The sequence below is a fragment of the Bos indicus genome, chromosome 15, assembly GCF_029378745.1.
Source record: "Bos indicus isolate NIAB-ARS_2022 breed Sahiwal x Tharparkar chromosome 15, NIAB-ARS_B.indTharparkar_mat_pri_1.0, whole genome shotgun sequence".
NCBI lineage: Eukaryota > Metazoa > Chordata > Mammalia > Artiodactyla > Bovidae > Bos > Bos indicus.
The window spans coordinates 81,712,627-81,739,858 of NC_091774.1; the positions used below are offsets into that span (position 1 = coordinate 81,712,627).

The following is a 27,232-nucleotide window of genomic DNA, read 5'->3' on the forward strand; positions in this document are numbered from 1 at the left end:
TTACTGAGTCGCATAGCCTTCATTTGTAAAATGAGGTCATCTCCACACGGCTCCCTCACAAATGGTGGCAAAGATTCAATATGTGAATGGGTACTGATTTACTTTAAAGCTGCAGTGCTCTGCACCAAGTACGGTATTTGTGTTTCTCTCTTACTTCTACCACCTCCTCCAAAACCAGGCTGTTCTTGGTCAGATCAATTCTTCATGTGATTTGGAAGATGCTATGCTTTCCTGGTCCCATCACTTCATGGCAAATAGATGGGGAAACAGTGGAAACAGAGACAGAGTTATTTTGGGGGGGCTCCAAAATCACTGCAGATGGTGACTGCAGCCATGAAATTAAAAGACGCTTGCTCCTTGGAAGAAAAGCTATAACCAACCTAGACAGCTTATTAAAAAGCAGAGACATTACTTTGTCAACAAAGGTCCATGTAGTCAAAGCTATGATTTTTCTAGTAGTCATGTATGGATGTGAGAGTTGGACTATAAAGAAAGCTAAGCACCAAATTATTGATGCTTTTGAACTGTGGTGTTGGGGAAGACTCTTGAGAGTCCCTTGGACTGCAAGGAGATCCAATGAGTCCATCCTAAAGGCAATCAGTCTTGAATATTCATTGGAAGGACTGATGCTGAAGCTGAAACTCCAATCCTTTGGCCACATGAGGCGAAGAACTGACTCATTAGAAAAGACCCTGATGCTGGGAAAGACTGAAGGCGGGAGGAGAAGGGGACGCAGGATGAGATAGTTGGATAGCATCACCAACTCAATGGGCATGAGTTTAAGCAAGCTCCGGGAGTTGGTGATGGACAGGGAGGCCTGGCGTGCTGCAGTCCATGAGGTTGCAAATAGTTGAACACGACCAAGCGACTGAACTGACTGATGCCTTCTTCATTCCAACAGCCTTGCAGGGCTCAGCAGGGAAAGATATTGACCTGGAGCTTCCTCTGCAGGGCCTCCTTCACCTCCTTGTTGCGGAGGCTCTAGATGACAGGGGTGAGCATGGGGGTTATGATGGTGCAGCAGACAGACACGACCTGGCCACTGGTATCGTCGGTGGATCCATGAGGCTGGACGTAGGTGAAATCACGGTGCTGTGGAAGGTGGCAATGGCCAGGAAGTGGGAGGCACACGTGGAGAGGGCCTTCTCCTTCCCAGCTGCCAAGCGCATCCTCCCAATATCCACCAAGACCAGGCCGTAGGAGGTGAGGACGAGGGCAGTAGGTAGATAGGTAGCCAGGGCAGAGAAGATATAGAGGACCACTCCTGCCATGGCTATGTTGGCACAGGCCCAGAGGAGAAGGGGTTGGATGTCACAGAAGTAGTGCAGTACCTGGTTGGGCCCGCAGAAAGGCAGGGCAAAGACATTCCCAGTCTCGATAGCAGAATTAGCGCCACTGAAAGTGAGGAAGCAGCCACCAGCTGGAGACAGGTGCCCCTGGTCATGACGGAGCCGTAGTGGAGAGGTCGGCAGGTGGCCGTGCAGCGGTTGCAGGCCATGGAAGCCAGCAGGAAGCTCTCAGCTGTGGCATGCATCACAAAGAAGGTCATCTGGACCAAGCAGCCCTTGAAGGGGATGGACCTGTCAGAGGCCAGAAAGTCGACCAGCAGCCTGGGTGTGACCACAGAGGAGTAGCAGATATCAAGGAAAGAGGACGCTGAGAAAGAAGTCCATGGGACTGCGGAGGCAGGACTCCATGAGGCTGAGCGCCACCATCCCCAGGTTTCCCACCACGGTCATGACATAGATGAGCAGCAAGCCTCCAAAGAGAAGCTTCTGGAGGTCTGGGTCATTGGAGAATCCCCGCAAGATGATCTGGGTGACGGGGGTGTAGTTTCCAGCGGCAGGGCTAGCTCTCCAGGCGTCACCTGCAGAGGTGGCAACTGAGCACCTTTCAGACAGTACTACTGAGCGTGCCCACCCGTGCACGTGCAAGGTGTGTTGAGGGGGAATGTCAAGTGAGTGTCTTCATTTAGAAGAAGAAATGGGGGGCTTCCCTGGTGGTCCAGTGGCTAAGGCTTCATGTTTCCAAGGCAGGGGTTCCGGTTTGGGATCCTGGCTTGGGAACTAGATCCCACAGGCTGCCCCTAAGTGTGTGCTGCTACAACTAAAGATCAGATACTCCTCACCGAAGACCTGGCACAGCCAGACAAATGAACAAATATTAAGAAAAAGAAATAATGGAAAATATCACATCACAGTGGATAGGACACGGGCGCTGCGGCCAGACAGACCTGTCTTAGTTCTGACTGTGCCGCTGACTCGTACTGTCTCTTTGGATAAGCTGTATTCGTGAGCCTTGTTTTTCTCATCTTTAAAGTAGGGAAAAGATGTCTACTTCTCAGGTGGCTTTTTGGTGGAAATGAAAATAAAATCTAAAACCTTTGAATGTGTGGGACACAGTAGGTTATCAATAAACATGAGGTCACTCCCCCCCTCTGTTGTGCGTATATCCACAAATAATGCTCATGAGTCTATTTGACGATGATTTCATTCTATTCTTTTTTAAAAAGTTATTTGGTGTTTATTTGGCTGCGCTGGGTCGTCGCGGTGCTCGGGTTTTGCTGGCTGTGATGAGCTGGGCGCTCCTCTCTCCTTGCGGGGTGTGGGCTTCTTAGGGCAGTGGCTTTGCTTCTTGCAGAGCTGGGCCCTAGGCACTGGGCTTCGTGGTTGTGGTGCGTGGGCTTAGGTGCCCTGTGGCATGTGGAATCTTCCTGAAGCAGGGGCTGAACCTGTGTCCCCTGCCTGCATGGGCAGGCGGACTCTTAACCTCTCGACCCCCAGTGAAGTCCTCATTCCGACGTTTAAAATCACGATGTCATTCACATATCGTAAAGTTCACTGTTTAAAGGCGTACAAACCAGTGGTTGTTTGTCTATTTATAACATTTCATAACCACCCCTAATGTTTAATTGCAGAGCACTTTCATCACCAAAGAAAGAAAACTCTGTTAACTATTACCAGTCACCTCTTGTTTTCCTCTTCCCCCAGCCCTTGGCAACGATGAATCCACTTTCTGGCTCTATGAATTCGCCTACTCTAGATGTTCCATGTCACAGGGTTCACACAATCTGTGGTCTTTGGGGCCTGCCTGCTTTCACTTCATCTTTGCAGGGCTCACCCGTGTGACGGCACGTATGACTATTCATCCTATGTGGTTCTTAAGCATCCTCCGGGCGCCCCCCATCTATACCATAACCGTTTCGTCCTCTGAGAATCTACTGAATTAAACGTCACCTCAGAGACCAGTCAGACTGTACATGGTGTGCTGGGGCTTCCTGGACGGTCCTCCAGGACGTTTCTCCCTAGGAGGACTGGAGAGGCCCAGGGTCCTCTCTTTCTTCCCCACACTTTCTTCTCTCTTCTGTTCCTCAAATCCTTCTTCGTTGAGAGTTTGGGCTAAAGTTCTGCAAACCAAGCCCAGGGGCACCTCACCAACCTCTTCATCCAAGCCTGGTGGCCTGTATCGAGGACACGGAGGGAAAAGCATTGAAGTTGACAGAAGAACATGCCACAGCCTCATCTTCGTCCCACCTCCTGTGACGGGATGGGGGAGGAAGGAGGAGCCGTGGACAGGACCAAGGAGACCTGCTTCCTGGGTCTGGCTCTGTTGCCTGCTGGCTCTCGTAGCTTCGGCGATTCTCCTCTCTCTAGTCCTCTGATCCCTCGATAGCAAAATCAAGGTTGTGCATGAAAGATACCTGAAGTCAGGCCTGGTGCTGACAACCTGACTGCGACTCAGGGCTCCTTCCCGGAACTTCTTGCCTGGGAACAGATCTTGGCGCCAGCGCAGCCCCCACAGCACACGAAGAACCCACCCAGACGTGTCCAGGAAAAGGAGTCTCCATAGCTGACTGCAGGAGGCAACTTCAGGATCGTCTGACCAGCTCACAAGGATCTATGTAAGTACCTTGTCCACTCACGGCGGTAATCCCTGGTAGACACGCTACACGTGAAGCGGCAGCTTCTGTGAAACCTCGTTAACATAAATGAATAAATGGGACAGAAGGCGTCTTGTTATGGTGATGTCGTTTAATCCCCTGAGCTCCTTCTCAGTGCCGAGAATCACACAGTGATGTGTTTGCTTTTTAAAACTCATTTTTAACTGGAGGATCCTTGCCCTGCCACGTGGTTGTTTCTGCCGTACAACACGAGTCAGGCACAGGTTCACACGCGCTGCCGAGTCAGGCACAGGTTCACACGCGCTGCCTCCGTCCTGAGCTTGCCCCTCCCCCCGCCCCATCCCAAGCTTCTAGGGGGTCGCAGAGCAGCAGTCAGCTGCTGCTTTTGAAAGACGCTCTCTCCATTTTGCGGAAAGATTCCCACCTGAGTTAAATATTTTTCTAGGCTTATATTCATGCATTTTATAAAATCAGTTTGTTTAAATAAAGTCATGAAAGTCATTTACGTTTTCAGCAGCTGTTTATGACTTTATTTTTCTGCCTGCGGTATCCTGGCTGTTCTGTGTGCTGGTGGAATGCCTTCTACTGGTAGGCGGGCTATCTCCTCTTAGAAGTGGGATAAGGCAACTGTGGAAATGAACGTGAGAAAGCAGCACAGCGCTTGACTACAGGTGCGCGTTCAGGGACGCTGTTTTCACAAGAGCATGAATTGCGGTTCTGGAAACTTGTTCCTTTTGGCCCATGAGCTCTTCGGAAAGTCTTCCCTTATCCCCAAAGGGACACCACCCCGGTCTGAAGACGGGAAGGGCTATCAGTTCCAGGGATCTTGTCTCTTGCCCTGCGGCCTCTCTTTCCTCCCCCAGCTGGTCTCCTGATTCTGGGACGTGAATTCCTCAGGAATTCACTGGAACACCCTGTGCCCTTCACAGAGCAACCTTCTGTTTATTGCAAAGGTTATGCTATGCATCGCTGGAAGTCAGGGTCCTGGCGGTGTGGCAGAATCCTATTGCATGGCTGAGCCTTGAAGTCTAACCTGCGAAGTCGGCTTCCTGCCTGGGATCCTGTTTCTCCACCTGATGCCCCACGTATTTGTCATATGCACTCCTCCCTTTCTAACTTTCTTACTTTGGGGGTTTACTTTTGTCCAGATCCAAACGTCCATGAGCCTCTGATCCACAAAGAAAAGTAGCATTTTCCTTTTTCTCTCCTAGGAGGACAGCCTGATTCCCGGCCCACCCCACCCGCCACAAACCATCACATCCAGCCCTGTGCTTGGGCTGAACTTCATCCTGCTTCCCAGTAAAGGAGGTTTCCAGTGCTCTTCCCCAGCTCCCCACGTCTTACCATCTTCCCCGGTCCAGACAGACTATGCTCCCTACTAACTGGCTACTCCTGTCCCAAGTCCCAGATGAACGCTTGATTCCTTCCGAGGCACCTCTATCAATAATTCTCAAGGATGATCACCTTGACCGACAGCCTCAGAGATGCACCCCGAGCTCCCAGTTAGTGAAGGGCCTCCAGATGTCCTCCACGAAGCCTGCAGAGTCCTCCCGCAGCCCTGCTAGCCGCCCTCCCCTCCCCCAGCTGAACTCCTTTGCTGTGTGCAGCTGTAATCTGCGGGTGAGTCTGACTCACACAGATGCATGAAGTATTGTTGAGCAGGGCTTGGTCAATGTTTCCATGGTTTTCTTTCCCCCCTGCTAGGTTGCTTTTTTTCCCCTATCACACTAACTTCTGAAAGCAGAGGCTGTTCTGAGTTTTGTATCAAGTGAACAGCAAATATTTGAACAATGACTGATACCAAAAGCTATTTGAACCATTCCCTTTGTTCAAAAGTATTTAAACAACTGTTCAAAATAGCATAAAGCCAGGCCTTGGTCATTTAGGATCTTTAAATATTGCTGAGAGAGAAACTGACCCTGTGACCCTGGAGTGAACTTGGGGGGTGCCCACTCGGCAGGAGGAAGCATTGGAGTGGCCGTGAGGGCTTCAGAAAGTTGAGGAGGGGGACGGGGCTGGACCCTGAAAACTGAGGGAGGTGGAGCTCGATGGAGGAGATGGTAACAGGTGACAGCCTGGGGAGGGAGCTCACCGCTTCGGCAAGCGTTCACGTGGCCAAAAGCATGTGAGGAGAGTCGGGGGACCTGGCGTTGGGGAGCCTCAGTCTCCTCAGTTCCTGCGAGGGAGCAAGACAGCGTGTGTCAGTGACTCAGCACACGTCTGGAAGCAGGGTAGACACTCGATGCGCGATAACTTTCACCTAGCCCCAAGTTACATTCTGAACATGGGGCACTGGGCGAGCTTTCTGGGGATCCCTGAATGCAGTGGGGTCTCAGGAAATGCTTACAGCCTGGCAGAGTAGGGGGTGGGGTGCATCCAGATTTGGGGGAGAGGAAGGAGGAGAGAACAGGCGACCTCAGCTCTCTGAACCAGCTCTGGTGGGGGAACTCAGTAGGGCTTCCGATGGACAATCACCCACCTCAGCGGGCAGTGCTCCCACCTGGCACAGCTCCAGTGGGAACTCAGGATCCTCCCCACCAGGCACTCAGGGGATTCCAGGACTCACGTCCACTCCAGCCCGTGTCTTTGGGCTTCTCTCTAGAGCTGTTCCTGGACTCAGAGCTGATGGCAGGCACCCGGCTCAGGGGAACAGGGAGCGGCCCTCAGGACTGAAGCCGAGGCCGCCTCCGCTCCTGCCAGTTCATCAGCTGGCTCTGCCCCTCATGACCCCAGGTGCTGTGGCGGCTCAGAGCTCAGGGAGGCCCTGAAACACACCGGGCCCACCTCCTCTCCTGGGACTCTGGGAGGGTCAGTCTCAGGGCAGAAGGGATGATGCCCTGCAGAATCTGGTCACTTGGTCTGGTCTTGAGGCAGAGGAAGTTAGGGTCTCCTTGAGGAGCTGGTGCTGGTGGTTCCACCTTGGCTGCAGGGAGACTCAGAAGGAGAGGTGGGAGCCGTCCAGCCTCCTCCCTGGACTCTGAATTCTGGGTGAAGGGATTGTTGTCTTGCCCCTGAGGGGGCTTTCTGGAATCTGGAGGCCAGTTTTCCCAGCTATTCTACCAAAGGGCCCAGGGGACCTTGGCTGGACACTGAGGACCTTCCCTGGGCTCCAACCCTGCAGGACGAGTCGGTGACGCTGAGCCCCACGGAGAGTGAGTCTAGGGCAGGTCAGGCTAGGCTGAGCCTCTTTCCTAGATGGACCTTTGTTGGCAAAGTAATGTCTCTGCTTTTTAATATGCTGTTTAGGCTGGTCATAACTTTTCTTCCAAGGAGCAAGTATCTTTTAATTTCATGGCTGTAGTCACCAACTGCAGTGATTTTGGGGCCCCCAAAATGAAATCTGTCACTGTTTCCACTGTTTCCCCATCTACTTGCCATGAAGTGACGTGGCCAGATGTCATGATCTTTGTTTTCTGAATGTTGAGTTTCAAACCAACTTTTTCACTCTCCTCTTTCACTGTTATGTGTAATTTACTATAATAATAATAAAAAAAATGAATGGAAGGGTAATGGAATCTCACTTCCATGCTTGTCCTGAGAATTAAACAGCGTTACTTATGAAAGCCCTGCCTCGGGCACAGCAGACACTCAGTAAAGTACAGCTACTGCTTGTTTCTTCCTCTGCTTCACCCTCATTTCGTTCATTATCTTCTTCATCTTCTGTTGACTTGTGTTCATTTCCAAGTTCAGGGTCTCTGTTGTTCAGGGTCCCCCCCAAATCATATACCAAAGCCTCAATCTTCTATAAGGAGATAGTGTCATTAGGGAGATAGTCAAGGATCCAGATTAAAAGAATTCATAAGGATAGCACCCTAATCTGATTGGAATGATGTTTCTTATTTATTTGTTATTTTTTGGCCACTCTGTGCAATATGCTGGATCTTAGTTCCCTGACCGGAGATCGAACCTGTTCCCCCCTGCAGTGGAAGTGCAGAGTCCTAACCACTGGGCCTCCAGGCAATTCCCAGGAATAGTTTTTTTGCAGAAAGAGGAAGAGGCAGCAAGCCTGTCTTTCTCTCCCTGTGTGTCTGCAGACACAGCAGAGGCCATGGGAAGATGTGGCAGGAAGTTGACTGTCTACAGGCCAGGAAGAGAGAGGCTTCCCCAGAAACTGACGGACGGCACCTGGGTTTGGCATCCAGCCTCCAAAACCGTGAGGGAGTACATTCCTGTTGTTTCAGTGCCTGACTCTGTGGTGCTTTTCACGGCAGCCCTGGCAGGCTGACACTCTGCCTGTGGGCATGGTGGTGCGGCCAGCTCTCCCCACGGGCACTGCTTCCCAAGCCCCACCAGGGATTTGCCTTCCTCAGCTCAGCCGCTTTTATCCTGCCGTTGCTGGGCACTTAGAAAGTTCAAATTTATCTTAGTGTTAGCTTGAGGAAAACATGATTGGGGGAAAATCTGCTATAAAAACAAATTACCTTGTGGGTTCCTGAGACAAACATGATATGTTTGGAAAGTCGGTATAATTGCTCTCTCCCCACAGATGCTGATAACCACGTGTTGCCTGTAAATTACACAAGTGCACATGGAGCAATGGAGGCACGCCTGTGGGTGGTGTGGATTGTCCAGACTGCCTGAGCCCAAAGGAGCCAATTTACATGCAAGTGTGGAGAGAATGAGATAGAAAGAGCATGACTTCTGCAATTATTAAATAGATTAAGACAACCTAGATTCATCACTTTTACAAGTTGTATAACCTTGAGTCAGTTGCCTTTGCAAAACAGGGATAAAGTACTTACCCCAAAGGGTGATGGTGAAGATTGACATGAGACAATGTTTTCCAAATGTGGATAAACTCATTGTCTTCCTTCTCTGTTTTGAAATGGAATCAATCAAGCAGATGTTTTCTTACAGACCTTGTGCTCGGAGGCATGGACTGCAGCCCACCAGCCTCCTCTGTCGATGGACTTCTCTCACCAAGACTACTGGAGTGGGTTGCCCTGTCTTCCTCCCGGGGACTAAACCTACGTCTCTTCCATCTCCCGCATTGGCAGGCGTGCTCTTCACCCCGAGCGCCACCTGGGAAGCCCTTTTATAGACCTACAGAGTGTAAAGCAGAGGAAAGCAATGACCAACTGTCTCCCAGGAAGTAAATATACAAAGAAGAGTAAGCTCATGTCAGAGGATGGCAAATTTAGAGGAAAAGATTGAAGGGAAGAGGGCTTAGTTCTTAGGAGGGGCTTAGAAACACAATCTACTGAATTAAATGGAATTATTAAATGAGTGAACGGTTTACTTTTGAGCAACACAGGGGTTTGGAGTGCCTGCTGTCTGCACAGCTGAAAATTCGAGTGTAACTTTACAGTCAGCTTTCTGTACCTGTGGTTCTGCATCCGTGGATTCATCTGTGACCTGGACGGATTTTGTGTCTATATTTGAACTGTTTTCTCTATGGAGGAAAAATGAAAGCTTTCTCTTATCCCACTTTGAGTATTTTCTCTCTTTCCATATTCAAATCCATTTTTATAAATGTGGATTTATCCAATTTTATAAATTCCTACATGTGTGTAGGAATTTATTTTTTAATTCATTTGATATCTGTCAGTTAAATATCTATCATTTACAAAAAACTGCATGTGGTTTCTTTGTCTTAGATAAGTCCTTGTTGATATCTGAAGGAAGCAGGAATGGGTACCTGTTAGGAACTGTACAAAGGACTCTAGGAACTCGTCAAATTAACATAGGCAAAACATTTCTTTTTTTTTATTGGCCATGCCACGCAGCTTGTGGATCTTAGTTCCCCGACCAGGGGATCCATGGCTTCCTCCGTGTAAGCACAGAGTCTTAACCACTGGACCACCACATTGCACTCCTAATGTGCAAATATAACATGTGCAAATTAAAAATATCACTATGAAGATAAATTTGTTATCTTTGTTTCACCTAAAATTCTGTGGTCCACACTAATGTGGCCTTGGAAATAACTTAAACCAGGCTTAAATCCAGGCTCTGATATGTATTAATTGTGTAGCCTTGGAAAAATTACCTTGTGTCTTTGACTTCCAGGTTCCTCATTTGTAAAGGAGGGTTGAAGAGTCTTGCTTGCAAGAAATGTCAAAGAACCAATTGAAATACAGCACATGAAGTGTGAAGACTGGTTTGGTGCCTGGCACAAAGTGTGCCTCAGTTAGTGAGAACTTAATTGATTAGAGATGGCAATTTAGATTCACTAATTTCCAAATATGGTTTGGTTTGAATGGAAACAAAGACAAAAAGGGTAACCCATCTGATTCTGTCGTAGCGGACTAGATTTTCCTTGGGATAGTAAGAGCTGGTATCTCCAAGGTGGTGTCAGAAATCATGAGAGTAGCCGGCCGAAGATTGGTGAACGGCTGTGACTGGTACATTATGATTGGAATGAAGGAGAGAAAGGCGAATGTGAGGCAGAACTGGAACCAGATACTGCATCCAGCTTCTGAGTGGCCTGGAGGGAGCGCTGTCCAGTCACAGGGTGCTGAAATGACCCCGAGCTGCATACAGCATGTGGCAAGGAGTTTTGTCTGAACCTATTTCTGCTTCCTAAAGATCACCTCTCAGGCACCCCTCCTCCCCTCCCCCTTTTTCACAGTCTGTAACCCCAGCCTCCTACCTCCAGCTCCCTTTCTCACTCACACCACCTCTCACCCCTCACCGCTTCTCTTCTAGCCAGCGGATCGCTAACCTTCCTGCAAATAAAGCTCACTGAAGCTGACGTGCTTCATTCCAGGATGGAGCTGCGTGTGGGAAGTAGATGCAGTGAGCCTTTGAGAGCTGATGACTACAAAACACTCTCTCCCCCAGTCACAAATAGCCGCCGGTGTTAATGTGGCTTGATTACAACCTCAAGGACTGAAGACGCTGAGGATGACGTTTTTCCGAAACATGGTTGTAGCTGCCTGTTCCTCTGGCTGACCTTTCAGCTCCGTCTCCCATGGTTCTCAGCGTGGATGCTCGGGTCTCCATCCATTCAGCTGTTGCATGTGACGTTCTGCTCTGCTTCCTGTCTTGTTCTTGTTCCTTAAGCTTAGGATAGCTTTCTTTCTTCTCCAATTAAGATGTATCTTTCCTATATTTAAATGTCCAATTTAAGATTCTCTCCCTTCATGGGGAATATAGCCAATATTTTATAATACCTACAAATGGAAAGTAATCTTTAACATTTATATAAAAAATAAGCTGAAAAATCCCCCTCCTCTAGATCACCTGAACTGAAAGCCATATTCCTTTCTTCTGAAATCCTACAGCATTTTCACCATGGACATGCACTTAGCCCTTGGTTTATAAACTACCTTAAGCTCATTTTGAAAATCACTAAACATGTGGCAGTATCGCCTCTTCAGCCAAACTCTAGGCACCTTGAAGGGCAGGGAGCAAGGTGTCTGCATGTTCTGTGTTTTATATATTTTGTTCCAAACACTGACGCAGGATATGCTGTAAAAGTGAAGTTGCTCAGTCGTGTCCAACTCTTGTGACTGCATGGACTGCAGCCCGCCAGGCTCCTCTGTCCATGAGATTCACCGGGCAAGGACACTGGAGTGGGTTTTCATCCTCTTCTTCAGGGGATCTTCCTGACCCAGGGATTGAACCCGTGTCTCCCGCGTCTCCTCCACTGGCATAAACCACCTGGGAAGCCCACCATGTACCTAGCATCCTGGCCAATGCTCCTGCTGGGAGGGAACAGATGACCCATGGCTCCACATTTCTGTGGATCCTAGGAAGCTGTGGGGAAATTTTCTACGACCTTTTTATCAGGGTCATCTCTATGCTTGTATCTTCTCTTATGCTTCCTTTTGTGGCTGGCCCCTCCCACGGCTCTCTTTTCCTATCCTCTCTTTATCTTCTGCCTATTCACCACGATGTGATCTTTCAAGAAATGTTAAGATCCTGGGGTAGTTTCTTTGGAAATACTGAGGGCAAAGAAAATGATGACTCTCTGTTTGGAGACCATATATAAACACAGAAGAAACCTCGAAGATTACACATCTAACTCGGTCGTGCAAAAAGAGATGCTAAGGGCCAGATGGGGAAGAAGTGTTTCAACTCAATCACCTGATTAAATAGCTACTGAGGGTGAGGTTAACAGTCAATAATTTTGCACCATAAGTCCCAGGAGAACATTTCCAGGGACCAACACTCAACTATGCAAAATAAAAGGACTGTAACAATTTGAGCTGGTGTGGATGTCATATTTACATATCATTTGCATACACCTACATCAGCCCCGCCCTGCAATCTCTTCTTGGTTATTTCTGAAGTGAGAATGTATCATTGCTTCCCTTGTTTGTCATTTTTAGTGTTTCATTTCTCTATTCCTTTTCACCCACTCACAGTCTTTGGCCCAGATCCCCTGCAGCGTTCAAGGGGAAAAAGTATTCACAGAACATTAAAATTAAACTTCAGACAAGTGTGTTTCTCTGACCATCTGGCCCCCTCTAGAGCAGCCACTTCTCGAAGACGGGGTCTCTTGGCCTCAATATTCCACCCAGAACCCAGAAAACGGGGATGCTCAGTGAGGCCCAAGCTGAAGAGGTGGACTGTTGCAGGCAGAGCCAGTCAGGGGTGGTTGGGACACAGCGTGACAAGGATTTGAATGCAAGACTATATATTCCATGAGGACAGGGAGTTTCTTCCTTATCACATTACCTCCAAGACTTAGTTGAGCTTCAGATACAGAGTAGACCATAAACATGTGGGGAATACATGAATGTATGAAGTTACATAAAAAGTTTTATATACTTCAGATCAGATCAGATCAGTCGCTCAGTCGTGTCCAACTCTTTGCCACCCCATGAATCGCAGCACGCCAGGCCTCCCTGTCCATCACCAACTCCCGGAGTTCACCCAGACTCACGTCCATCGAGTCAGTGATGCCATCCAGCCATCTCATCCTCTGTCGTCCCCTTCTCCTCTTGCCCCCAATCCCTCCCAGCATCAGAGTCTTTTCTAATGAGTCAACTCTTTGCATGAGGTGGCCAAAGTACTGGAGTTTCAGCTTTAGCATCATTGCTTCCAAAGAAATCCCAGGGCTGATCTCCTTCAGAATGGACTGGTTGGATCTCCTTGCAGTCCAAGGGACTCTCAAGAGTCTTCTCCAACACCACAGTTCAAAAGCATCCATTCTTTGGTGCTCAGCCTTCTTCACAGTCCAACTCTCACATCCATACATGACCACAGGAAAAACCATAGCCTTGACTACACGAACCTTTGTTGTCAAAGTAATGTCTCTGCTTTTGAATATGCTATTTAGTTGGTCATAACTTTCCTTCCAAGGAGTAAGCATCTTTTAATTTCATGGCTGCAGTCACCATCTGCAGTGATTTTGGAACCCAGAAAAATAAAGTCTGACGCTGTTTCCACTGTTTCCCCATCTATTTCCCATGAAGTGATGGGACCGGATGCCATGATCTTCATTTTCTGAATGTTGAGCTTTAAGCCAGCTTTTTCAGTCTCCACTTTCACTTTCATCAAGAGGCTTTTGAGTTCCTCTTCACTTTCTGCCATAAGGGTGGTGTCATCTGCATATCTGAGGTTATTGATATTTCTCCCGGCAGTCTTGATTCCAGCTTGTGTTTCTTCCAGTCCAGCATTTCTCATGATGTACTTAGGTAAGGGTAAAAAGCCAGGTATCAATTAGTTGTTACTGAATATGTATTTAGTAGTGAAATCATAACTTTTCATTCTTTTAGAAGCTTCACAGTCTTCCTGTTGCTTGCTCTCTCACAGGTTTCAGGGAAAGTGCCATGTGAAGTCTTAAGTGCTACACAAGTGAGGTACGTTGTTATTTCAGCACAATTAATCGATTTTTAGAACAAATATTCTCAGCCCTAGATTATATTTCTGGGAGTCAGAGTTACAAAATTTAACCTTAAGAACTTATTAGAAAGGAGTGACAGATAAAGAACTTAATAAAGACATTTAAGTGCATGTACACACTGCTATATATAAAATAGATAGCTAATAAGGTCCTGCTGTACAGCACAGAGAACTCTACCCCGTACTCTGTGATGACCTATATGGGAAAATAATTTAAAAAAGAGTGGATATATATATATATATATATATATATATATATATACCCTGGAGGAGGGCATGGCAGCCCACTCCAATATTATTTCCTGGAGAATCCAGAGGAGCCTGGTGGGCTACAGTCCATGGGGTCGAAAGCAGCTGGACACAACTGAAGTGACTTAGCATGCACACACGTGTATGTATTCATATGCGCGCATATACAGAATTCATTCACTTTGCCGTACAGCAGAAACAACGTTGTAAATCAAGTATATTCCAAAAAAAATTAATAAAAATATACATTTAAGTGCAGGCCTAGAGAATCCAATCTGAGCCATCTTAAACTAAGGAGGAGAATTTATTATTAGATTCCAGACCTATTCCATGGAACTGGTGGTGGTTCTGAAGCAGGTACACAAATCCTGAGAGTCCTCCTTTCAAGAGGTTAGGCTTAGTCCCCCTCCCCTGGAGCCTGGGCTGGACCTAGGGTGACTCACTCCCGATAAACAGAACGCAGAAGCAGTGATGATGTGTGACTTCTGAGACGTGGTCATTGCGTTAGCTTCAGGGATGCTGTAAGGGGTACCAGAAACCGGGTGACCGAAACAGCAAAAGCGTATGTCTCGTGGTTTTGGAGAAGTCAGAGGAGCCCGAGCCCTGGGTGTTGGCATGTTGTTCCCTTCTGGGGGCTGTGAGAGGAGCTTTTGCTTCCCCAGTGCTGGTGGGCTGGCCACACTTCTCCCCAGGGTTCTACCCGTTTCGGCCTTCACTGTCACACAGCAATTCTCTTTTATGCATGTCTGGGTCCAAAGTTCCCTACTTTTTTTTTTTTTGAAACAGGGAAACGTTTATTACAGGGCCATATAAAGAGGTGGATGGCTCATGCCTTAAGAATCCCAAGATTACTGAAAGCTTTCCGCCCAGCCTTTTTAGAGGAAAGGTGAGGATGGGGCGTGGTTATCCAGTCACACAGTCGTGTCTGACTCTTTGTGATCCCATGGACAGTAGCCCGCCCGGCTCCTCCGTCCATGGGATTCTCCAGGCAAGAATACTGGAGTGGGTTGCCATTTCCTTCTCCAGGGGACCTTCCCAACCCAAGGATCAAACCCGGGTCTCCTGCATTGTAGGAGGATTCTTTTCCATCTGAGCAAAACATCTTGGTGTCAAATCTTTTTTTTTTTTCCCTCTGAGTCTTTCCTAATGAACCTATTTGCATGGCAGCAAACGGTGAGGAGATACCCCTGGTCCAAGGTAAGGAACAGCGGCTGCCCTTTGCTGGAGCAGCCGTGAAGAGATACCCCACGGGTATCTCTAGCCCAAGGGAAGAGAAACCCAAGTAAGAAGGTAGATGTTGCAAGAGGGCATCAGAGGGCACACACACTGAAACCATATTCACAGGAAACTAGTCAATCTAATCACACTAGGACCACGGCCTTGTCTAACTCAATGAAACTAAACCATGCCCGTGGGGCAACCCAAGACAGGCGGGTCATGGTGGAGAGGTCTGACAGAATGTGGTCCACTGGAGAAGGCAATGGCAAACCACTTCAGTATTCTTGATTGAGAACCCCATGAACAGTATGAAAAGGCAAAATGATAGGATACTGAAAGAGGAACTCCCAAGGTCAGTAGGTGCCCAATATGCTACTGGAGATCAGTGGAGAAATAACTCCAGAAAGAATGAAGGGATGGAGCCAAAGCAAAAACAATACCCAGCTGTGGATGAGACTGGCGATAGAAGCAAGGTCCAATGCTGTAAAGAGCAATATTGCATCAGTTCAATTCAGTCGCTCAGTCGTGTCCGACTCTTTGCGACCCCATGAATCGCAGCACGCCAGACCTCCCTGTCCATCACCAACTCCCGGAGTTCACCCAGACTCACGTCCATCAAGTCAGCGATGCCATCCAACCATCTCATTCTCTGTCGTCCCCTTCTCCTCCTGCCCCCAATCCCTCCCAACATCAGAGTCTTTTCCAACGAGTCAACTCTTCGCATGAGGTGGCCAAAGTACTGGAGTTTCAGCTTTAGCATCATTGCTTCCAAAGAAATCCCAGGGCTGATCTCCTTCAGAATGGACTGGTTGGATCTCCTTGCAGTCCAAGGGACTCTCAAGAGTCTTCTCCAACACCACAGTTCAAAAGCATCCATTCTTCGGTGCTCAGCCTTCTTCACAGTCCAACTCTCACATCCATACATGACCACTGGAAAAACCATAGCCTTGACTACACGAACCTTTGTTGGCAAAGTAATGTCTCTGCTTTTGAATATGCTATCTAGGTTGGTCATAACTTTCCTTCCAAGGAGTACGCATCTTTTAATTTCATGGCTGCAGTCACCATCTATAGTGATTTTGGAGCCCAGAAAAATAAAGTCTGACACTGTTTCCACTGTTTCCCCATTTATTTCCCATGAAGTGATGGGACCAGATGCCATAATCTTCGTTTTCTGAATGTTGAGCTTTAAGACAACTTTTTCACTCTCCACTTTCACTTTCATCAAGAGGCTTTTGAGTTCCTCTTCACTTTCTCCATAAGGGTGGTGTCATCTGCATATCTGAGGTTATTGATATTTCTCCCGGCAATCTAGATTCCAGCTTGTGTTTCTTCCAGTTCAGTGTTTCTCATGATGTACTCTGCATATAAGTTAAATAAGCAGGGTGACAATATACAGCCTTGACAAACTCCTTTTCCTATTTGGAACCAGCAAACACTAGTCATTAGTAAATATATAACCTTCCCATGGGAGAAAAAGTTTCTCAGTTGGTGTCTTCTTTTAATAGACTAATAAAACGTATTAGGTATTGACTCAAATACTGCTTCAATTCATACTATATAGCTAGATAAAAATAATTTTAAATGAATAAAAGCAAGGAAGTAAAAGGAAAATGAAGTAAAGGGAAAATAGTTAGAACCAGACATAGAACAATGGTCTGGCTCCAAATTGGGAAAGGAGTACGTCAAAGCTGTATTTTGTCACCCAGTTTATTTAACTTATATGCAGAGTACATCATGTGAAATGCCAAGCTGAATGAAGCACACATTGGAATCAAGATTGCAGGGAGAAATATCAATAACCTCAGATAGGCAGATGACACCACCCTTATGGCAGAAAGTGAAGAGGAACTAAAAAGCCTCTTGATGAAAGTGAAAGAGGAGAGTGAAAAGTTGGCTTAAAGCTCAACATTCAGAAAATGAAGATCATGGCATCCGGTCCCATCACTTCATGGGAAATAGATGGGGAAACAGTGGAAACAGTGTCAGACTTTATTTTTCTGGGCTCCAAAATCACTGCAGATGGTGACTGTAGCCATGAAATTAAAAGATACTCCTTGGAAGGAAAGTTATGACCAACCTAGATAGCATATTCAAAAGCAGAGACATTACTTTGCCAACAAAGTTTTGTGTAGTCAAGGCTATGGTTTTTCCAGTGGTCATGTATGGATGTGAGAGTTGGACTGTGAAGAAGGCTGAGCACCGAAGAATGGATGCTTTTGAACTGTGGTGTTGGAGAAGACTCTTGAGAGTCCGTTGGACTGCAAGGAGATCCAACCAGTCCATTCTGAAGGAGATCAGCCCTGGGATTTCTTTGGAAGCAATGATGCTAAAGCTGAAACTCCAGTACTTTGGCCACCTCATGCGGAGAGCTGACTGATTGGAAAAGACTCTGATGTTGGGAGGGATTGGGGGCAGGAGGAGAAGGGGACGACAGAGGATGAGATGGCTGGTGGCATCGCTGACTTGATGGACGTGAGTCTGGGTGAACTCCGGGAGTTGGTGATGGACAGGGAGGCCTGGAGTGCTGCGATTCATGGGGTTGCAAAGAGTCGGACATGACTGAGCGGCTGATCTGATCTGATCTGATCTGTGAGTATATTCTCTGTGCATTTCAGGCCCATGTGCATGTGAGTGCTGTGGCCACAGGAGTGCAGTCATCTGAGTTCTGACTCCGCACCGTCATGCCTAATGCTGGGAGAGCTGGCAGAATGGGTGATGTCCTGAAAGCTGTTCTCCACTGGGATGAATACCAATGTGTGCCAAGTCGCTTCAGTTGTGTCCAACTCTTTGCGACCCTATGGACTGTAGCTGCCAGACTTCTCTGTCCATGGGATTCTCCAGGCGAGAATACTGGAGTCTGTTGCCATGCCGTCCTTCATGGGATCTTCCCCACCCAGGGATCAAACCAGTGTCTCTTATGTCTCCTGCACTGGCAGGTGGGTTCTTCACCACTACGGCCACCTGGGAAGTCCTGGAATGACCACCAATAACTGAACTAAATGCCAGGCTATTTAGAAATCATAAGAATATATGCAATAAACCCAAGCAGAGTGTATTCCCATCTCAACCACCCCTTAGCTGGGTCTCACATTCAGCAGCCACTCTACAGCTGCAGAAAGGTACAGGGATGCGGGGGAAATCAAGGTGGAAAGAGGCAGTGGTTTTAACCAATTGCGGCTAAAAATACCTTCTTTCTAAAACTTTACAAAAAGACATCTGATGATGTGAGCACATAGCTACGGCCTTCCCAGGGCCTTGGGAGAGTCCTGGCAGGTAAGGAGCTCTGAAGCCTTGGTGTGTCACCCTCCTGGAAAATTTGTCTCTGGGCAGAGTTTTATATTAATAGAACACAGTGATTGCTGGAAGCTTAACCTGGTGGGTGGGGCAAGTGTTTCCTGAGAAAATAAAAAACCCATGAGGATAGATAATTATAACATACAGTGAGACAAGTTGGGGTGGACTAAGAGAGCAGAAATGTGGAAGTGGAGGTTTGACTCAAACTCGCAGAGTTGATATGAGGGATTGCTTACTGTGGGAAAGGACGTCTGGGTGAGTGGGAAGAATCTTCCAGGCGGATACATAGCATATGTGAAGGGAGGAGGTGTAAGAGACCGTGGCTGATTTGGGGGGCACAGCAGATATTGCAGGGATGTTAGCGTGAAGGGCATGAGGATGGGGTTGCTTGAGAGGCGACCCAGGAAATCAACTAGGTCATGTCACGCAGGGCCTTTCGAGTCATGCTATGTCTTCTTTGGACTCTACTCTGAAGGAAGTGGGGCATCAGTGAAGGGTTTTCAGCAGGGACTTTGGACGGTCAGATTTGCATAAGCCTAACACAACCCTGAATATTCACTGGAAGGGCTGATGCTGAAGCTGAAGCTCCCGTACTTTGGCCACCTGATGTGAAGTGCTGACTCACTAGAAAAGACCCTGATGCTGGGAAAGATCGAAGGCAAAAGGAGAAGGGGGTGACAGAGGATGAGATGGTTGGATAGCATCATCGACTCAATGGACATGAGTCTGAGCAAACTCTGGGAGATGGTGGAGGACAGAGGAGCCTGGCGTGCTGCAGTCCATGGGGCACAAAGAGTCAGACAGGACTTAGCGACTGAAAAACAACAACAAAACTACAGCACTTGAAGTCAGTATGGGAGACTTAGCTACATTAGAAGAAAACTTTCCACAGATAATTTAGTCATCCGAGAGACTTTTATTCAGTGACAGCATCTAGTCTAGCAGACTGGGAAGAGCTCTGAAGAGCTATGCAATGCGAGAGATTTTTACAGGCCAACGTGAGTAGGAACAAGGAAGTTAAACTGGGCATTTGGTTTTTGTTTGATTTTTTGCAGATTGCATTTCATTATAGTTATTCCAGGAGAAGGAAATGGCAACCCACCCCAGTATTCTTGCCTAGAGAACCCCTTGGACAGAGGAGACTGGCAGGCTACAGTCTGCCTATTGGGGTTGCAAAGAGTTGGCCATGACTGAGCGACTGAACATAGTTAATTACAACATATTGAATAAAAATTCCTGTGCTATATGGTTAAAAAAGTTAGAAAACAAAACGAAACTGGGCACTTGCTGATTGGGTAAAGCAGGGTTGTTTCCTTACACAGAGAAAAGTGAAGTCTTGGATGCTGATCAGGTGACTTGTGCTGAGTAGGCAAGCAGTGTTGGGTGGACCGGGGCTTCCTTTTCTGGGGGAGCAGAGAAATTTAGTTAAGTTTTGCTTTGTTGATATGGGGCTTAGCATGAGTCCATTTTGGGTTTATTGTGGTTACTTTAACAGAGGAGACTGGAACCCCTTTCTATCTCAAACACAGAAATGCAGGGGGAAAAAAGCCCTAATAAAATAATTTGAAAGATATGATTGAACTCAAATCTCAGGAAAGAAAATCCCTGAGAGCCAGAACTGAAGAGAACTCCTAAACATGGGGAAGGGAGTGGAACTTGAACCATGGCCCCAATGGAAGGGGACTGGATTAGCATCTGTAGGGTTGGGGCTCGGAGAAGGCAATGGCACCCCACTCCAGTACTCTTGCCTGGAAAATCCCATGGACAGAGGAGCCTGGTAGGCTGCAGTCCATGGGGTCGCTAAGAGTTGGACACAACCGAGTGACTTCACTTTCACTTTCCACTTTCCTGCATTGGAGAAGGAAATGGCAACCCACTCCAGTGTTCTTGCCTGGAGAATCCCAGGGACGGGGGAGCCTGGTGGGTTGCCGTTTATGGGGTCGCACAGAGTCAGACACAACTGAAGCGACTTAGCAGCAGTGGCAGGGTTGGGACTGGGCTTGAATGATCAGACACGTTGTGGGGTTGTCTGGGCTGCAGACTTGGCACAGGCAGGATGCAGTGACTGACTTCGGGAGTCATAAATCCAGCTGTCCACCCAAGCCTCTGTGTGAAGGGTCAGGACTCTAGAGGACTGTAGGTGATGGATCATTCCTTCCTTAGCTTCTGACATGGAGACCTCTCAGAGACCTCCCTCCTCTCCCAGCATGTGGGCTGAATTTGCCTCCTCGTACAACACTTTTATACCTTTTTTTTTGGCTGTGCTGGGTCTTCGCTGAAGCACAAGGGCTCCTCTTTAGTTGCAGTGTGAGGGCTGAGTTCCCTGACGACATGTGGGATCTCAGTTCCTGGACAATGATCATCAGTGATCGAACCTTTGCTCCCTGCGTTGGAAGGCAGATTCTTAACCACTGGACCACCAGCAAAGTCCCTTCATCCATGTATTAATGGAGATCTTACTATATGTCAGAGATCGTGTACTAGGGGCTCAAAGATTAGAAAGAAGAAAAAAAATAAACACCTTTAGATCTGCTGAATGATTATCTGGAACATATCCAGTGAAAAAATGTTTGGGAACTTTTGGAATTTCTTTTCCTGAGCTGGTCTTTTTTTGTTGTTTTGTTTCTGTGGGTTCCAGCGTCCTCCTGTTGATGACTGTCAGCGACTGCTCTGGCAGGAGGAGATGAACGTGTGTCCTTCTACTCCGCCATCTTGAACTGGAAACTGCGATCCCCCTTAGCTGGTCTTAGCCTCAGCCGTTTTCCCGTCTTTTTCCATCCAAGGCCCTGCAGGACCTGTGAACAGTGATGAGTAGATTTCAGGAGGTGTATCCTGGCAGCACAGGTACAAGCGAGGGAGAGTCCCGCTCACTGAGCGTGCTCATTTGCTTCGGTGGTGTCTGACTCTGCAACCTTATGGACTGTAGCCCACCAGGCTCCTCTGTCCATGGGATTCTCCAGCCAAGAATACTGAACTGGGTTGCCATGCCCTCCTCCAGGGGGTCTTCTGGACCCAGGGATCAAACCCAAGTCTCTTATGTCTGCTGCACTGGCAGGCGTGTTCTTTACCACTAGTGCCGCCTGGGAAGTGGTTATAAGTTTCCAACAAGGGCCCCTCTCCTATGTCTGGTACCTTAACCAGGAATGTGTCCCTCAGGCTTGGGACTTCATCAACTGAACTGAGGCTCTCCGCTCCACTGAGCGCGACCTCTGTCTAGCAGCAAGCAGATGTGGCTGAAGGGCTGGTGAACCGACGATGGCACACAGGGCCAGGTCTGAGGGCCTCTTGGGTCTTCAGTCTCGAGTCGGGCGAGCAATGAGCACAGCAAGCTTCTGCGGAGAAGCAGGGTGTGTGTAGACCAGGTGGAATTCGCTGACGGCTGGGGGAAAGTCCGTGTGCAGGGTGGGGTTAGCGTAAAGTACACCCTGAGGATTTAGAACTTTCTTCCTTTCGAGGGGTGTGGCGTGGAACGTTTGAGGTCCACCTCTTGGAAAAGGACCCAATGGACAACCCGCAGCCTGCTTTGTTTATGTGCCCAGGAGCGGACGCTGCGTTGGATGGGACGGGGGCCCCTTGAAATGGGCATCTTGTTCTCTAAATTACGAATATCTACTTGGAGACTGGATTGCCTCACTGTGTTGCTAAGATCGTGGCCTCTGGAAGCTCTCTGGTTCCGGGAGAGGGGCAGGGGGCAACCTCAACCTCTGAAAGAAAACCCGGTCCTGCCATGGCTACTATGGAAGCCGCTAGCCAACGTGGCTGTTGAGCCCTTGAAAGACGGCTGGTCCAAACTGAAATATAAGAGAAAGATACACTTCAGATGGATGTAGAAGACTTCCTGTGGGAAAAAAGAATAGAACATAGCTTATTACTAATTTTAAAACATTGATTACATGTTGAAGTGACTATTGACATATTGGGTTAAGTAAAATATATTTTTGAAATTAATTTTGCCTGTTTAATTTTTTTTTAAATGTGACGTACCACCAGGAAAGGTAAATAACATGTGTGACCTGTGTTTGTGGCTTGCATGGTGTTTCTGTTGGACGATGCTGCCTCAGTCTGTCAGGACCTTTGGTTACCATAGGATCTGAACTCCTGAGTCGCTTCTTGGTTCTTCCTCTCCTCCCTGCCCTCTGAGAATTTGATTTTTCTCCATGATCACCACTTCCTCCTTCTCATCTATGAATTTGAAGGAAGCAGCCATAAGCCCTTAAATGTGATAAGGAGATAACCTTCAGGAATTGCTCGGAAGAAGCAGCTACGAGGGAGCGGATAGGGAGGACTGAGACCCAGCCCTGCTTTCTGTAGAAGGAACGGAAGGTGAGGAGGGAAGTCCTGTAAGCCTAGAGGTCCCAACCAGCTGCCTTCCTTCCTCCCCCGGGGGGGACATTTTGAAACATCTGGGGACATCTTTTAGCTTCCCTGGTGGCTCAGATGGTAAAGAATCTGCTTGCCAATGCAGGAGAAGCAGGGTCGATCCCTGCATCAGGAAGATCTCCTGGAGAAGAAAATGACAACCCGCTCCAGGATTCTTGCCCAGAGAACTCCACGCACAGATGAGCCTGGCAGGCTACAGTCCGTGGGGTTGCAAGAGCGTCGGACACAGTGTAGCAACTGAACAGCAACAGCAGGGAGACGTCTTTTGTTGTCACACCTGGTGAGGTGGGGATGCTACCAGCATCTTAAGGCAGAGGCCAGGGATACTGTGCAATGTTCTACAGCACACGGGGAAGCCCCCCGCCCCCCACCAAAGAATCATCCGGCCCCAAGTGTTGATACTGTGAAGGTTGTGAGACCCTCACCCGCCTCGGAAAGGCCTTGGATACCCGAGGACCAGGGACAGGAAAAGAGGCTGCGGACCCTGAGACGGCAGGGAGCCTGCCCCACCCTCTCCCATTCCCTGGCTCTTTCTTTTTATGAAAAATTTATTTATTTTTAATCAGAGGGTCATTGCCTTACAATGCTGTGTTGGTCTCTGCCATACATTGACATGAATCAGCCATAGGAATAACATGTCCCCTCCCTCTTGAACCTGCTCCCCACCTCCGTCTGCACCCCATACCTCCAGGTAGCTGCAGAGCACTGGGTTGAGCTCCCTGCCTCATACAGCACATTCCCACCGGCTGTTTATTTTACAGATGGTAGTGCGTATGTTTCAGCTGCTCTCCCTGGCTCTTTCTTCCTCCTTGGTGACTCATGGCCCTTCCCCTGTACTCCGAGCCTGTCTGAACTCATCCTGGTGGAGAGAGAAGAAGTTCTCCTTCTCGGGTGTGACTCACAGGCCCCGAGCCTCAGGCAGAGACCTCTCCCTACAAGAGATAAGCCCTCTCGGGGAGACAGCTAGAAGGGGATTGATCCGGGGGAGGTGGTCAGTGGCCACTCTCTTTCCCTTACCTTGCTGGTCTTTTTTTTTTTTTCTCCCTTCTTGTTTCCAGTTCCCTCTGCAGCTGCCCTGAACTCACCAGCAGCTCCCAGTGAGACCTGACTCTACCAGAATCCTTGGACAGGTAGCTGGCTGTCAGAGTTGCTGGGCTGAGAAGGAAGCTGGTGGAAGCTGCTGCTGCTACTGCTAAGTCGCTTCAGTCATGTCTGACTCTGTGCGACCCCATAGTCGGCAGCCCACCAGGCTCCCCCGTCCCTGGGATTCTCTAGGCAAGAACACTGAAGTGGGTTGCCATTTCCTTCTCCAATGCATGAAAGTGAAAAGTGAAAGTGAAGTCGCTCAGTTGTGTCCGACTCTTCTCGACCCCATGGACTGCAGCCCACCAGGCTCCTCCATCCATGGGATTTGCCAGGCAAAAGTATTGGAGTGGGGTGCCATTGCCTTCTCCAGAAGCAGCTGGCAGAAGCAGGCAGGGTTTTCTCATAGAGAAGAAACCTGTGAATTTGCCTCTGGATTTCTTAGAGCTCTCCAGGGTCTGCAGCTGGGACCGGTGCTGCTGGGGCTTGGACAGTCCATTCTGTTACATGGACGAGAGCCAACCAGTCCATCCTAAAGGAGATCAGTCCTGAACTAGGGCTTGGACAGTCCATTCTGTAACGTGGACGAGAGCCAACCAGTCATCCTGAAGGAGTCAGTCCTGAACTAGGGCTTGGACAGGTCCATTCTGTAACGTGGACGAGGGCCAACCAGTCCATCCTAAAGGAGTCAGTCCTGAACTAGGGCTTGGACAGGTCCATTCTGTAACTTGGATGAGAGCCAACCAGTCCATCTTAAAGGAGATCAGTCCTGAACATTCACTGGAAGGACTGATGCTGAAGCTGAAACTCCAATACTCTGACCACCGGATGTGAAGAACTGACTCATTGGAAAAGACCCTGATGCTGGGAAAGATTGAGGGCAGGAGAAGGGGATGACAGAGGATGAGATGGTTGGATGGCATCACCAACTTTATGAACATGAGTTTGAGTAAACTCCAGGAGTTGGTGATGGACAGGGAGGCCTGGCGTGCTGCAGTCCATGGGGTCGCAAAGAGTCGGACACGACTGAGTAACTGAACTGAACTGAACGGATTCTGTAACTTTCCCACCAGATGTCATGGAGCCCTGATTCCAAACCCCAGCTCTAAAAGGCAAACTCCTTGCCCTCAGAGAATTTACTGTCTAGCTGAGGAACATGAAATGTGTATGCTTAAAATGATCTAAAAGGCTTTAAAGGGGAGCTTTAAGGCAGCAGAGAGCCAGGGTTCAGAGTGACCATGGGGTTGCCAGAGCTGAAAACACCTGGGCTCTGGAGCCAGCTTTGGCTGTGTCCTTTAGTACTAAAGGGCCAGAGCTGAAAACACCTGGGCTCTGGAGTCAGCTTTGGCTGTATCCTTTAGTACTAAAGGGCCAGAGCTGAAAACACCTGGGCTCTGGGGCCAGCTTTGGCTGTGTCCTTTAGTACTAAAGGGCCAGAGCTGAAAACACCTGTGCTCTGGAGCCAGCTTTGGCTGTATCCTTTAGCACTAAAGGGCCAGAGCTGAAAACACCTGTGCTCTGGAGCCAGCTTTGGCTGTATCCTTTAGCACTAAAGGGCCAGAGCTGAAAACACCTGGGCTCTGGGGCCAGCTTTGGCTGTGTCCTTTAGCACTAAAGGGCCAGAGCTGAAAACACCTGGGCTCTGGGGCCAGCTTTGGCTGTGTCCTTTAGCACTAAAGGGCCAGAGCTGAAAACACCTGGGCTCTGGGGCCAGCTTTGGCTGTGTCCTTTAGCACTAAAGGGCCAGAGCTGAAAACACCTGGGCTCTGGGGCCAGCTTTGGCTGTGTCCTTTAGCACTAAAGGGCCAGAGCTGAAAACACCTGGGCTCTGGGGCCAGCTTTGGCTGTGTCCTTTAGCACTAAAGGGCCAGAGCTGAAAACACCTGTGCTCTGGAGCCAGCTTTGGCTGTGTCCTTTAGCACTAAAGGGCCAGAGCTGAAAACACCTGGGCTCTGGGGCCAGCTTTGGCTGTGTCCTTTAGCACTAAAGGGCCAGAGCTGAAAACACCTGGGCTCTGGGGCCAGCTTTGGCTGTGTCCTTTAGCACTAAAGGGCCAGAGCTGAAAACACCTGGGCTCTGGGGCCAGCTTTGGCTGTGTCCTTTAGCACTAAAGGTAGCACTAGTATTACCAAAAGAGTGTGGTGAGGTCTGGCTGCTTGTCGCTCAAAAGCCAATCAGCAGGCTGGGTTAATGGGAAGAAAAGTTTGCTTTATTTCAGATGCTGGCAGCTGGTGGAGGGGAGGGTGGTGGACATCTGTCTGAGGGTTGACTCTCCCCCCACTGGCAACCAGAGGGTCACAGCTTTTACAGACAGAAGGAGGGGGCTACATGCAGAAACAGCACAGTCAGCTCTGACAGTCATCTTCAGATCGGTCATTGGGTGCCTGGCCAGCGTCAGACCTTGTCTGTTTGATGTGCAGTTAATCTTCAGTTCCAGCCTTCCCAGGCGGCTCAGTGTTAAAGAATCTGCCTCCCATGCAGGAGATCCCGGTTCGATCCCTGGGTCAGGAAGATCCCCTGGAGGAGGAAATAGCAACTCACTCCAGTATTCGTGCCTGAAGAATCCCATGGACAGAGGCATCTGGCGGGCTACAGTCTGGGGTCGCAGGGACTCAGACACGACTGAAGCGACTGAGCACAGCTGTCAGTTCCAAGGTCCATTTGTTCCCATTTCTCGGAGGCCAGTTCTCGGAACTGCCCTGGGTGCAGTCCGGTCATCGCATAGTTAACTTCTCCCCCTGGTGTTTCAGTATTGATAAGACAGCTCATGGGACATGGCTCAGATCATACAGATCATATGATCTGTAACCCTTGAGAAAGAACTAAAGTCCTTGACTTTGCTTAATGACTACATTGTTATTATTTAATCTCCTTTGACTATTTTTCTTTGTTTCTGCCTTTCTCACTTCTCTGATTAAGCTTACTGACTAAGTGCTTCCACAAAAGACAGGCAGAGGACCTGAGGGGGCTGCGGGAGGGGCAAGAACCGTGGTGTCCTGCGTTTCACTAAAACCTAGGAATAAACGAGACTCTGCTCTCTGCTCCCGCTGCCCGCACACAGCTGGGCAGAGTCCTCCCGAGGAGGACCGCTGGGGGTTTCCAGATTGCTGTCTGCTGGAAAATGGCTCACAGATGCGGCTTGCCGATCTGGAGGTGAGGAGTCCCAGCTCCCCACAGAAGCACGCAGCCCTGTAACTTGTAGCAGTGGCCTTGGGCGTAAGCTGGAGGCATCCTCCCGGCTCTGTTCTTGGGAGAAGGGTTCCTGCAGTTCTCCCGCCTTCTGACAGGAGCTGTGATGTACTGTGCGTC

General features: G+C 48.7%; 1 pseudogene; it reads right to left on the bottom strand.

Moving 5' to 3' along the window:
• Positions 1-912: 912 nt before the first annotated feature.
• Positions 913-27,154, bottom strand: LOC109569147 (olfactory receptor 8G17-like; annotated as a pseudogene).
• Between the last annotated feature and the right edge of the window lie 78 nt (positions 27,155-27,232).